A 13,737-nucleotide genomic window follows, 5' to 3' on the forward strand; every position below is an offset into this window, starting at 1 on the left:
TGGGGGTGGGCAGAATTCTGCTAAAGGACAAAATGCATCTCAGTAGATTGGGAAGATTGTATCTGGAGAGAGATCTGCCAGCTGGATTCTAACAGCTTTAAATGAACATTTACTGAGGAGAAATGTATGGAAAATATTTCTAATCCGGGATGCTTCAGAATGGAAGGCAAATATGATACTTCCACTCATTCGTTTGTTATAGAAATATTCACGCAGTATTACTCTCTACCAGGAGGCTGCTGCATGCTGTAGAAGAAAGAAGCCTGAAGACAGAGGAGATGCCTGTGCTCCCAGATAGAGGAAAAAAGAGCCGAATGATTAGGAAACAACACTTCTGGCCTCAGATGACTTTGTACAAATGCAGAGTATAAAAGGAAATAAAATCTTGTAGGTTTGGGAACAACTAGACGATTATCTATATGACCTAGATGGAGTGGGCTGGGACTGAAAAATAGAATGGTAGGTTCCAGAGAAACACATCTGGTAGGAGGCAAGTGATGTTTATCAGAATATCAAGAGTTGTGACCGTGTCGGGAAGAGAAGAAAGCTGGTGCTGTTGGTTTTGGTAGTTAGCTGTTAGGAAAGCCTCTCTTACACACTTGAAACAGTCACAGAAAACACGATGGGATCCATGGCCAGAGATGCCACAGGAACGAGTTGAGGATGGAGGGGAGCCTCCAACAGACTTGGGCGATCAGACCCAATAATCCATGAAGGAGAGTTTGGGAGATGGGTTAGGAAACCATGGGGCAGAGCAGTTTATATGGAATGATCTTGGCTGGGTTGTATAAAGGACGAGGTGAGTGCTATAACCAATCTGAATATCCCAAAGCTAAAGCCCGGGATGAACTGAGTGAAAACAGAGTAAAAAATATATATTTTAACTGTAACCGTAATAAGAAGAAAATGAAGGATATATAGTCTCCAGAGCTTTCAGTACGTGATAAAACAGAGCCCTCGCCATCAGTTAGGTGGAGTCCTAGCCCTGGGATTAACCATCTCCGGCAGCATTGACGGACAGACTGAAAAATAAAGGGAGAGCTTAAAACAGATCCTTCCTGCCTCTGGTCTTGGCCCTGTCTTCTTCAACATTAATTTTAAATTTTAAACTCAAAATGTAAAATATACATAAAAGAGGAAAGAACAATATAATAAGCCTCCATACGCCCAACACTCAGATTCTAGACTTGTGATTGTGACACGTTGGCTTCATCTGTCCACCACGTTTTCTCTGCTGAGGTACCACAGCAAGTCTCGGAAAGCTCTTCCATCACTGTAGGACGTTATTCCATCACTATGTAATTCAGCGGGAACTTCTAAAAACGGAACGTTCTTTCCTACTCAATGACATTATCACACCAAAGGTAACAATAATTCCTTGGAAATTTTCAACATCTTGATTGTCTCAAAAATGGTAGTTTATCATTGGTTACCTTCAAATCAGGATCTAAACAAGGTCCTAAAATCATATTTGGCTATTCTGTCTCCTAAGTCTCTTTTGCTCAAGAGCAGCTCTCCCTGCCCCTTCATTTTTTTCTTTTTTTAGGCCAGTTACTTGTTGAAGAAACCAGGCTAACTGACCTGTACAATGCCCATATTCTAGATTTGTCTGTTTTCTTGTGGTGTCATTTATCTCATTCATCCAACTTCCTGGAACTGCCAGTTAGCTTGATTAGATTCAGTTAATTTATTATTTTTAGCACCAGTACTTCATAGGTGGGATGGTGTACTCAGATTGCCTTATGAGGTGGGCACGTACTGTTTGCCTGTCCCACTTTCAGTGTTCCCAATGTTGATGAAAGGGTTCAGATGGTGACAGGGTGACAGGGTGATGATAGCAGCTTTCCTGGATCAGACCCAGTTTATGACTGTTCTGCTGGTGTCCTGACCAGTTTGTCATTTGTTCTTGATTTTTCATTCTCAAGCAAACTATTGTTATTAATAATTGCATTGAAATAAGCCAAGATGGGTTTGGTATGCTTCCACTTTGTACTTCTAGGTTCTACCATACTCTTCCCTAGAAGGTTGTGATGCACACATGCAGTGGACAGAATTCTCAGTTTAATGTGGTTAATCTGAAAAGTGACAAGTCGTAATCCATTTCCTGATGCAATCTAACTAGCCGTTCTTTCAAGGACAGCCTGCAGGGTATTTGTTGATAAAACAAAGTTTACTCAGATACGACTGGCCAGGGACAGCTAACTCCATCCAGTTTCAGACAGCGGTGGGAGATTTATTCAATGTTGCTGCCCTCGTGAGGCACTTGGTGTCCTGGACAGTTGTACAGTGGCCTGTGCTATGGCCTGCAAGATGTATCAAACCACTGGGCTGTCAATGTGGTTATTGGGAAATAAAGGGAATTGTGGGATAGGTATACATAAATGTGTGTGAGAAGTAGAGGCTGAGCTGTCCCTCCATGGGAGATGTAGGGAGTAGTCCGAATGCTCTTGTGTTATCATTTATTGTATGGTTAAATGGTTACAACTATTTATTTGTTTTTGAAAAACTCTCTTGCTAGCAAAAATCTACAAAAATGGCAGTTGATGTTTAATGGGAAATTATGTAATAAAGTTCTACTTCTTAAGAAAGTTGATTATGAATGCTTAAGTTGCCCCAAAAAGTTTGTCAATATTTACCACTTACTATGGGGTTCATAGCAATATTACCGACTACACGAAAACCAGAAGATACAAATCTCATGAAGAAGCATCAGCATCTACTTCAAAATTAATAGTTATTTTAAGAAGACCGCGCCCGAGGACGAGGATTTAAGACCTGCAGTTGCTGAAGGTCCTCACTCTGTCATGACTTTTCGTTTAGATCAAATAACTATTATTCCAAGTTAATTTTGCTCATTTTCAATCCCAAATTTTCTTATTTATTTATGAAAAGTGAAATGATAGCTATTAATATTTTCATGCCATTATCAGAAGAACTTTGTAAACAGTTAAATGAAGATAGATTCACATCAAAGTCTTCAGAGCCTTCAAAGAGAAGTCATATAATTCCAACCATGTTTGTGTTTTTTCATCTGCTTGAGGAATCAAAATGAAGCTTCTAGAAGTTCATTCTTTGGAAGGAAATATTATTGTAAGTGCTATTATAAATTCAAATGTAAGCTTAACAAAGATAAAATTATTTATTTTTATGGTGAAACGACAAATACAAATTTTGATGGGGCTGAGTATTGTAGAAACAATGGTTTTACTGAATTAAGAAACATAATGGAGCATAAATATACTTGTCATTGATTGTGATGCCCTCATAATTTATAATTTCACCCAAACAAACTGCAGCATTTTATTAATCAAAACCAAAGCTGTAGCTGTCAAGATTTACAAATATTCGTACATTATCACGGTTATTGTAAATTGAGTGACAAAATTCTTGTGGTGAAGTATTTTTTGTATTCATCAAAAATGATGAGTTTGATGAATACAAAGAAATATTTCAGATGGTAGAACTTGCTTTCTTTCTTTGCTGCCAACTATGAGTTTAGATTTGCACGAGCCTTTGAAGAATGGCTTTGTAAATCAACCTATGCGTTCTGCAATGGCAATGAACTTTCTGTAAGTGACTCTGATAAATTTTGGTTGTATTTTGTTCAAAATCAGTTGGAAGTTTTAAGTTAACGTATTTAAAGGGTGAAACCCCCAAAAGTCAGCTTTTCGTAAATTTTAATCATTGAGAAAAAAGCTTGTGAATAAGAAGGCATTAAAAATTATCCCTATAAAAAGCAAGGGAAAAACAGAACAAATTAAACAAAGAGAACTCGAACTATATTTAAAACAATTTTCAATTATTATAATTGCTCCTTGGAATATATTGAATTGTGGGAAGAATTTCTTGATGGAACTTTTACTTTAATTAAAAATTTATATTCTGTATTAGAATGAAATGAATTTAGAAGATCTTTGATTTTGCAGTATCTTTGTTTGGTGAAACCTTGAAAATCATTATAAATAGAGACGATGTATTTAACGAGTTTTTGTCTCGTAGAAATATTTGTTAAAAATTAGAGGCAAAAGACAATTCTTTAAAAGATACTTGGTCTAAAACGTTTATCCATTTCAAGATAAAGCCCCATCCTGGGGTCTCGGCACTGACCTCTGTTTTTGTCAGGTTGGGTACTCAGGAGGGCTGGTAGCCAGGTTAGACTTGTTGAAGGGAAGATGATGGTGCGCAGCCTCTAAGGAGCAAGCACTGGGGTGGCTGACTGACAAAGAATGGGCTATCTTTTCCACCTGATTATTGAGAAACTCCTCTGCCACAGATGTCTCTGGCTGACATGTGTGTGGGCCATAACATCTTCATGCTCTGTAATCATTCTGAAAGATCCACCCACATACCTCTACCCTACACTTCCTGTCACCAATTTTCTAAGTCTCTGAGCAAGCAGTCAAGCCATTGGCCATTGCTTATTAATTATTATATATTTGTATCCCAGGCCTTTTCTCCTTCTGCATGAAGCGGATGACCAGATGTACCACTTGAAGTTCTGCCTACCAGGCTACTTTCCTTCATCAATGCCTTTCAGGGCCGTGCCTGAGTGTGATGTGGTGGTGGAGGCATCCACTTCTGGCTGCTGCCAGCATATCATGCTGACTCATGTAGACAAGGTCTGTGCTTAAGTATCATGATGGATGCTTAATACGTGATGGACAACTGGGTTGCATAGTCAACTTGGTATCCCTCGGTGAGGTGTAAATCCTCTACCAGGGACCAGTAGCCAGCCATGGGCTGCTTTTAGAATGGAGAATAGTTGTCAGCAGAGGAGGGCACTGGGACTTGCCAGTCTCTGTAATGGGGCTCTGCTGACACTTTCCATAGCTTTGGGTTGGTTGGTAATTAAGTTGAAGAGGCAGGGCAGCATGCGCCACAGCCTGACCACACTGCAAAACTAATTTTTGATTCTGCCCTAATCAAAACGAGCAGCCTATGGGTTCCTTGGTAAATGAACTATAACGGCACATACCTAAACATGTTATATGTTGCTACCAAAACCAAAAAAGGACCACTAAACATCAAGTTTCTTTCTTTGGGGTAGGTAGGACAAGGTGCAGAGGGAAACCCCCACACACTCCACTCCACTCCACTGAACTCATGGAAACTTCAATATTGCAGCCCACTTAAACTTTCACAGGGATTATCTCCTGACCTCTGGCGTGCAGATGTCTTACTTAGGTATCTAGAGTGCTTGATACGACCTACTCACAAGAGCAATTAGCATACCGTCATCAATATAATGGGTCAGCATGATGTTCTGTGAGATATCAAGATGATCACGATCCCTTCAAATCATATTTGTATATATGAGTAGATATAGTCAGTAGGCTAAAGTCAGTATTGGCCCTGCTAGCAAAGATACTGCAAATGGAGCTATAGCTGTGATTGTCATCATGTCATCTGATTATGTTTGCAATAATGGATAGTCATTCTTCATGACCCATCTGACCTTTGCTCTAGCGGAAAGTGTGAGTAATTAGGGATGTGGTAGGAATCACCATCCTGTCGTTGCTCAAGTCTTTGATGATAGCACTAGTCTCTGCCACCCCTCTAGAGATGTAGTTTGCTTCTGCTTTACGCTCTTGACTGAGAGTGAGTTTTGGGGAGGGGAGGAGAGTCCCGGGGGTTTCCACTTGGCTCTTTCTACCAAAATGGCCTTCATCTCACAGATTAGGAAACTAACGGAGAGCTTTTGCTCATCACTCTGTGTACTATCTCCACTGTACGATACATCTAGATCTAGGGATGTGGCTACCAAACGGGTCCACAGTCCTGCTGGCCCTACTGCTAGGTGGACTCAGGCTGCAACTCCTTGTAACAATGACCTCCAGAAGGTTCTACTCTGAGTGGTGGCCACAGTGGAATTTTGGGTAATCAGTGCATGTGTCACTGCTGAAATTTGAATGAGGTCTATGGATTGTACTAACACCATTTCTTGACTTCGATATTGTGCTAAAGGTGGATGAGATGTTAATGTTGGGTGGGTGGCGGGAAAGAGTATTTAGAACTTCCCTGTACATTTCTAAGTAAACTCCTGTGAATCTATAATTATTTAAAAATAAATATTTTTAAAAACAGCTGTAAAAATGCTTGCTTTTGGGCCAGCCCCATGGCCGAGTGGTTAAAGTTCTGCACGCTCTGCTTTGGCAGCCCTGGTTTTACGGGTTTGGATCCCAGGTGTGGACCTACTCCACTTGTTGGCCATGCTGTGGAGACATCCCACGTACAAAGTAGAGGAAGATTCACATGAATGTTAGCTCAGGGCGAGTCTTTCTCACCAAAAAAATAAAAAAAAAAAAGCTTGCTTTGCTAGGCTGTTGAAAGGATTAGAGAAAAATGCATCTAGTACAATATCTAGCACAGAGTAGGTTTATAATCAGTTATATTCACACAAACATGGACACACATACACTCCTGCCTTTATGTCATTCCTAGTCTCCTACCAGTGAGACATGGGCTTTGAGTTATTTTTCCATCAGACGTAATATGTATGCCTCACTCTGTGTTCTTATTTTCCTTTTGACCCAGGGCACCACTGATAAAGCCATTGGGGATAAAACTCACAATCTCGACCCCCAAGCAAAGGAGCTATCTGGTCACTTTCCTATGTGAAGATGGCAATCGATCTACTCCACAGCACCTGGAATGTGTGAGTCCCAGCGAGGCAGCCACATCAGTGGTAGTAGAAGGTGGTGACAGTGGTGGTGACAATGGAAAGAGTAGGACTGAGAAATAGAAGAGCCTGAGATGAAGATGTGGGGAAGAAGGCCAAGGGGGGGTGACTGGAGACTTCACCCTGGGTCACACATCAAAGAACTGTGGCTCTGGCCCCAGCCATGGACACATCTGCAGAGAAAGCCCAAGCTGATGTTCATCTCCCTGCTAGTGCCTGCTTAAGAGCGTGGGCGTGATGTCTAAATACATAATTAAAGTTAATCTTGTTGCCATTACGTTATTCACTATAGTGATTTTCTGGTTGCTTTTACGGATCATTGTAAAACTAGTTTTGGGTGAAATATGTATCTTCACTTTTTTCCGTCTTAATTTTTGAGAGTGCCTATATTCTTCAGTTGCTAAGTAACATGCCGATAATATGTTATCCCGGTGGTGCTATCTGAATAATTTCCGTAATCACGTAGGAGATTGCTTTAATCGTATATCATCTTAAACGGTAAGAGATGACTAATTCTAGGCTGTTTGGAGAAAGCTGGGTGAAGTTTTTCCTCAAAGGCGGGAGGTTCATCAGCCAAGGAGCATAAAGGCAGAACACGTGACACACGCCTAGCTCACGGCAGGCAGCTCCCCTTCACAGATTTATCACTGCCTTAGCGTCTCCAGATGGAACGAGAACTTACTAGGAACTTCCTAAAGTTTCAAAGAGCCAAAAGATCCAGAAGGAGAGATTTTTTAAAAAGGATATTTTGCTCTAGTGACTTGAAAACTTGCATTTATTGAGCTGAACACGATACAGAAGTAAGGCAGGGTTGCTCTGGTTCTGGGGGTAGAAACACAAGCAGGGCTGAAATATGGAAACACCGTAATTATCCTGACCAAGGGGGACACCTGATTGGAGGTGGATCAGTATGGCTGCAGATGTCCCTCTCTGATGTCAAGTCTTCTTCTGACTCCTACACGAAGGTCCTGGAACAGGTGGCCAGGAGCTCAGAAACATGTTCAATTGAGCCAGGGACCAGCAGAATGATGGTTGTGAATCTGACCCCCTAACATAGGCTGGGTCTGTGTAGTTCCCATGGGCAGACCGTCCTCTAGCCATGACCACCTTACAGAGGCCACAGTCCAGGTCAGTGTGTATAAGCAGCACAAGACACATTTGGGTCTCTCTATTCAGAAGAAATGTCCCCTCCATCCTTTCCTTCTCTTCTCTTGACTGACCGATTTCCAATTCTTTTATGACCAGACTTTTAGAGAGACCGGTGCTGCTCTCACGGTCTACACTGTCTCAATGTCTGTTCTGTCTACTTCGTCCCATTGCAATCTCGATTCCTGCCCTCCTTCCCAATTAAACACTAAAGTGCTCTTCTTAAGGTCAATCATGACCTAAATGATCCTAAATGCCAGATCCCCTGTCCTATTTTCAGCCTTCAACTTGAAGGTTGTGCCTGCTATGTACAGCACGGGACGCTATCTGCTTCTTGAAGCTCATTTCTTCTCTTGGCCCCTTGGTTCCTCTCTCTCGGTCTGTCTGTCTGTCAACCTTAGCTCCTAATTCTCCCCCTGTTTCTCCCCCTGCTTCTTCTTGGTGCTCTTCACTGGCTCCTCCTCTTCTTTCCAGTCTGTAACGTTTGGTGTTCTGGAGCCCCTCCTTCTTTTACCTCTGTCCCTGCCTCCTCTTCCCTCTTTCCCCAAATCCAGAACTGTCTTTTCCATCCAACTTTGTGCCAGGAGCTGTGCTAGTGCTGGAAATGCAGAGACGAATGAGACTCAATCCCTGTGCACACTCGAGTCCAGACGGAGCAATAGAAGAGTAAAGGTTAGCGCACCGTGGTACAAGTTTGAACAGCGCATGGTGGGGGCGAAAATCAGTTCTGCATGATGGGGAGGATCAGGCAGGACAATGCCCCACTGGAGTACTCACCATGTTGCATAATCATGGGAAATGAAGGGCTGTCAGGCCTAAGTCATGGCTTTCTAGAAGAAAGGGTGTGTATGTGTGTGTTATATGCATGTGTGCCCAGAAGCCTTGAGCAGTGGTGGAGCTGTGTGGAGAGAACCTGAATCCATTCTGAGAAGGGGGCCTCATCCTACGGGGGCAGTGCTTCAAATATGAGTTGCCAGAACACTAGCTGGAGGAGCTGGCCTTGTGCCAACTTGCCGGTGAGTCACTAATTCTTTGTATTTCCCCTTTCAATTCTACACTCCGGGTACCAAAGCATTTTTGTGTCTCCAAGGGTGATTTTAAAAATATTTAACAACACATCAACACAGATCAATCAAAATGAATGATTGAGTGTGATTCCAGAGGTCTCTTTCTGGGCCGTAAGGTAAATCCTTTAGATCCTTTAGATCACAGGGAGGTGTGCATGAGTGAGTGTGTGTGCATGGAGGCAGGGGACGTCCACAGGGAGGGGCTGGGGCAGCTGAGGAGGAAAGGAGGGAACATTTGGAGGTCTCGGGACAGTGCAATTTTCCGACTGTATGAAAGTATTTCCGTGTTTTAGCATCCTGTATGGCCATACAGAGACATTGCTGCCTTCCTCCCCAGACTGCAAATTCTCTGAGGACAGACCATATCTTAGTCATATCTGTGACCCTAGCTCGTAGTATAGTACTCTGCTTATAGTGAGTGACTGATGAATGCTCGAGGGAGAGTCATGAATGGTTTTGTAAAATCCTTTACTGCTATTCAGAAAAACATCTTGAGAATATGTCGGTGAATGAGTCATAGACTAGGTTTTGCTGTGACAACCACCCCCAAATTTTAGGGGCTTGTTACACAAAGGTTGATTTCCTGTGCACATGACTTGTCCGTTGCAGGTCATCTGGGGTCTCTGTTCTTGGTCTCCTCGCTCTGGGACCCGGGCTCATGGGACATCCACCATTGGAAATGGGTGGTCATTGTGGCAGAGGGGAAAGAGGAGAAAGTGGCAAATCGTGTAGTGACTCTTAAAGCTTCTGCCAGAAAATGATGTGTCACTTCTGCTTATGTTTCACTCTCCAAAGCAAGTGTCATTTGATGCCAACCATTTTCTTTTATGAAAGACAGTCTTCAGAGGTATAAGATGATGGCTCATTCTGGGCCCCATGCTGTGCTAGGATGTGTCAGAGAAAGAGAGAGAAAGTCATGCTGCTGCGCTGGAGGGTTCACACTCTAGCAGGAAAGGAGTTACGGACGCAGACATATGCAATAGGTCTTAAGGGAGGGTTGGGCTTTTAACGGACCAAGCAGAGAGGGCTTCTCTTGTAAACACCACGAGCGGTCTGAGTTCTCATACTCATACTGACAGAACATGGGCTTGAGGCCTGGGAGCTTCTGTACCCAATATGTACTTTTACATTCACGATTATCAAGCTTTGGGGGGATTGTTTGTTATGCTTCTGCTTCTCCTCCCTGCCTCCAACTAGAGAGCAAGGACTTTAAGACAAACAGACACAATGCTGTTAGGCAGGAACTCATCTTATTGATTTTTGTCTCCACAGTGTTAGACGCTTGATGCAAAACGAACAAATGAGAAGATGAATGAAAGAATAAATGAATGAAGGGCCAGCTTAATATTAAGTACCACTCTTGTCAGCTTCTCACGTCCGGTCTTACTCAGGAGTCTTATCATCGTCCCTCAGCTCCAGGGTACGCTTGCCTGGTTTGGATGTATATTTCATTGACTGTTGTTCTATTTTTCCTCTGCTCCTTAGCACGTGGCTCCTGACAAATGGCAGTGTTGTGACCCTCATCATTGCAGCCTTTGCTTTCCAGGCCTTCTCCACTCCCATGCTGTCTTGCCTCCTCTCAGTTGAGGCCTGATTTGCACTGTGGAGTTTAGTCTAAGGAGCGTGTACCAGTTGGAAAATCTATGCAGCGTTTTTTTTCTTTTGGGTGTTGTTTGTACTGGGTTGAATAGTGTCACCCCAAAACTCGTGCCCACCTAGAACCTCAGAATGTGACCTTATTTGGAAATAGGGTCTTCGAAGATGTAATTAGTTAATTTAAGATGAGGTCTGAATTAGGGTGGGCCCTAATCCTTTAACTTATGTCCTTGGAGGAAGGAAAATAGAGACACAGACATGCACAGGCAGAGCGCCATGTGACTGCAGAGGTGGGCATGGCAGTGCTGCATCCACAAGCCAAAGAATGCGGTAGATGCCGTGCAGACACCAGAAGCTGGGAAGAGGCAAGGAGGGATCCGCCCCTGGAGCTGTCAGGGAGAGCAAGCCCTTGCCCTCACCTTGCTTTTTGACTTCTATCTTCTAGAACTGTGAGAAAAAAGCTTCTGTTGTTTTCAGCTGCCCAGTTTGTGGCAATTTGTTAAGGCAGCCCTCGGAAGTGAACTCAGTGTCCCTCTTCTTTGGTTTTACGCCAGTGAATGATGAAGGAGCTTCTCTGGCTCAGCGGGGCAGTGCTGCAGCCTCGTTTCTTTTGCAGACTGAGTGAGTGAAGCGACTGTTTTGCAGCCGGCTTCCCTCGTGTCTTCAGTAGAGACATCTGTTTCCTGCTGGCTATGCTTGCCCAGGATGGCTAAGTTGCTTTTGTTGTTTCAGGGCATTTCAGGTCAGGGCAGAGCTAAGGAGAGACGATAAAGAAATCTCTTTCTTGAGTCTCTAGAGGTGGGCCAGGTGGGAAGGGTCAAATGGGAATTCTCTCTTCCAGCCCTGCTCTCTGGGGTCCATGTAGGCGGTCAGTGGAATGGTCAAGAATGTCATCATAAACGACCTTCTCCTACAAGCTCTGTCATTCTCACGGCTCACCTTTCCTCTCTTGTTCTCCACCATTCCTACACTACCTCCAGCTGCCACAATTCCCCAAATATAGAATTGGGTCCCTCCTACTATAATAACAATAGCTCACATTTATCAAGAAGTACTTATCGTGTGCCATGCGGTCCTTTTAATGCTTTACATCTAGTAACTCCTTTAACCCTCACAACACTAAGAGCTAGGTAATATTATTGTCCCCATTTTTTGGATGAAGAAATCAAGACCCAGAGAGGTTAAGTAACTTGCCTGAGATCACACAGCTAGCAAGTGGCAGAGGTAGGATTTGAACCTGGATGGTGGAACTCTAAAGCCTGTGTTCTTAAGCACCATTTGTAGCCTAATGAGCACCATTCGATCCAATTCAACACACATTCCATTGAGTTACCATAAAAAATTTCCAATGAATGACAATTTTTGACCTACAAAACATCAATTTCATGTGGTTCAAAATAACATATGCCACGTATACTGGACGAAGTGCTGTATGTAATCAGTACACGATGTCCAGGACCATGTAATTCATTTTCTTTTTTTTCCTAGGCATCATGCATAGCACCTTCACACAGTGGGTGTCATGCAGTGAAGATCCGTTTTGTAGTATGACAGACTTTGATATAAATCTAGGCTCTGCCACTTACTGATAATGTGCTTTTATGTGCAAGTTATTTCTCTTCTTTGCACTTCAGTTAAACTTCAGTTCCCTTATCTAAAACACGGGGATAGTAATGCTTATATTCCAAGGCGGCTGTGAGGATAAAGTGCAATAATGTATTCAAAAGTGTCTGGAGCATCAATAAACACTAATGATAGGAAAGGAGGATACATTGTACCCAACATCCAGTAACTACAGTCAAGGGGAGGGAATAGGGTCATTCATAAATAATTCTTACATAATGCAGACCATTAAGCTCTAAGATAGCTGTGGCCAGTGGGCCGACCAGAGGGTGGCCCTCCAGAAATTAATTTGGGTTCTTCTCTTACTTGAGAGGTTTCCAGCTGCTTTTGGTGTGTGTATGAACAGATCAATACATTGAAACAGATCTCCCAAGAAGAATCAGGGGAAGTGTTGGTGTAGGGTGAGGGCCCCTTCATCCCGGGAGAAGGGTGTGACACAAGCCTTTGCTTTCTGAGTGCCTGAGCTAAAGCCACCTCACCCCTTGGTATGACCAGTAGCCTAAGGAGCCCAGTGTTTCCTGGGAGGGAAAGAAGTGATACGTCAGTCAGAGACGTATTGGCGAAACAACGGGCGCACCAGGGGTTCATATTGCGAGAGAGGCGGGATGGGTGGACCAGCTCTGGCGCAGAGGCAAGAGGGTAGGAGCAGGGACCGTGCCTGGTGGGCCCAAACCATTTTTATCTCAATTATGCTGTAATTACTACATAAATAAAAATCACTATAAAGTAAGATTTGCTTTCAAGTTATCTCAGAAAAGAACCACATAGTTTCCCACCCATAGGGCAGGCATTCAATTATTTTATTTTGAACAACAACCTTTTCTTTTGAGAAAGAGCTTTAGCCTGAAATGACCTCAAGTTTTAGATCCACATGAGTCATGTGACAGAATGAAAAAGAAAGAGAGAGAGAGAGAAGACTTTAAACTAAATTTTACCAATTAATCCTGACAGGAATGACTTCACAAGGGCAGGCCTTCGATACTGTTTTAGGTAACCCTTTAAAGAGCACTTATAGAGTGATGTGGGGTGTGTTACACTGGGAAAATCAAGAATATCGAAAGTATGCACTGTATTAATTTTCCATGGCTGCTGTAACAAATTATGAAAAACTGAGTGGCCTAAAACAACACAAATTTATTATCTCATAGCTCTGGAGGTTAGAAGTTTGAGAAGCATCTCACTGGGCTAAAATCGAGGTGTCGGCAGGGCTGTGTTCCTTCTGGAAGAATCTGCTTTCTTGCCTTTTCCAGCTTGGAGAGGCTGTCTGCATTTCCGGGCTCACGGCCCCCTCTTCCATCTTCTGAGCCGATTGGGTCATTCTCTCGCTGCATTGCTCTGATCAACCCTTCTGCCTCCTCTTTCTGCAGTAGGACCCTTGTGACTACACTGGGTGCACCTAGATAGTGCAGGGTAATCTTATTTTAAGGTCAGTTGATTAGCAACCTTAACCCCATCTGCAACCTTAATTCCTCTTTGCCATGTAACCCAGTTTATTCACAGGTCCTGGGGATTAGGATGTGGACATTTGGTGTTGGGGGGTATTATTTGCCTACGTTATGGACCAGGGGGACACCCTCCCCCTCCCCCGCCAACCCTCCCCTAACGTGGTGTGAATGGCTGGTTGAG

At 43.2% G+C, this 13,737-nt stretch overlaps 1 long non-coding RNA gene across 1 annotated transcript; it reads left to right on the forward strand.

The window, feature by feature from the left end:
* Positions 1-232: 232 nt before the first annotated feature.
* LOC139076319 (uncharacterized) lies at positions 233-6,942 on the forward strand. The gene is made up of 3 exons (XR_011527772.1): positions 233-3,090; positions 4,448-4,619; positions 6,535-6,942. It is a non-coding gene; the product is annotated as an uncharacterized lncRNA (long non-coding RNA).
* The last annotated feature ends 6,795 nt before the right edge of the window (positions 6,943-13,737 follow it).

Source organism: Equus przewalskii, chromosome 16 (assembly GCF_037783145.1).
Source record: "Equus przewalskii isolate Varuska chromosome 16, EquPr2, whole genome shotgun sequence".
In the NCBI taxonomy this organism is placed as follows: domain Eukaryota; kingdom Metazoa; phylum Chordata; class Mammalia; order Perissodactyla; family Equidae; genus Equus; species Equus przewalskii.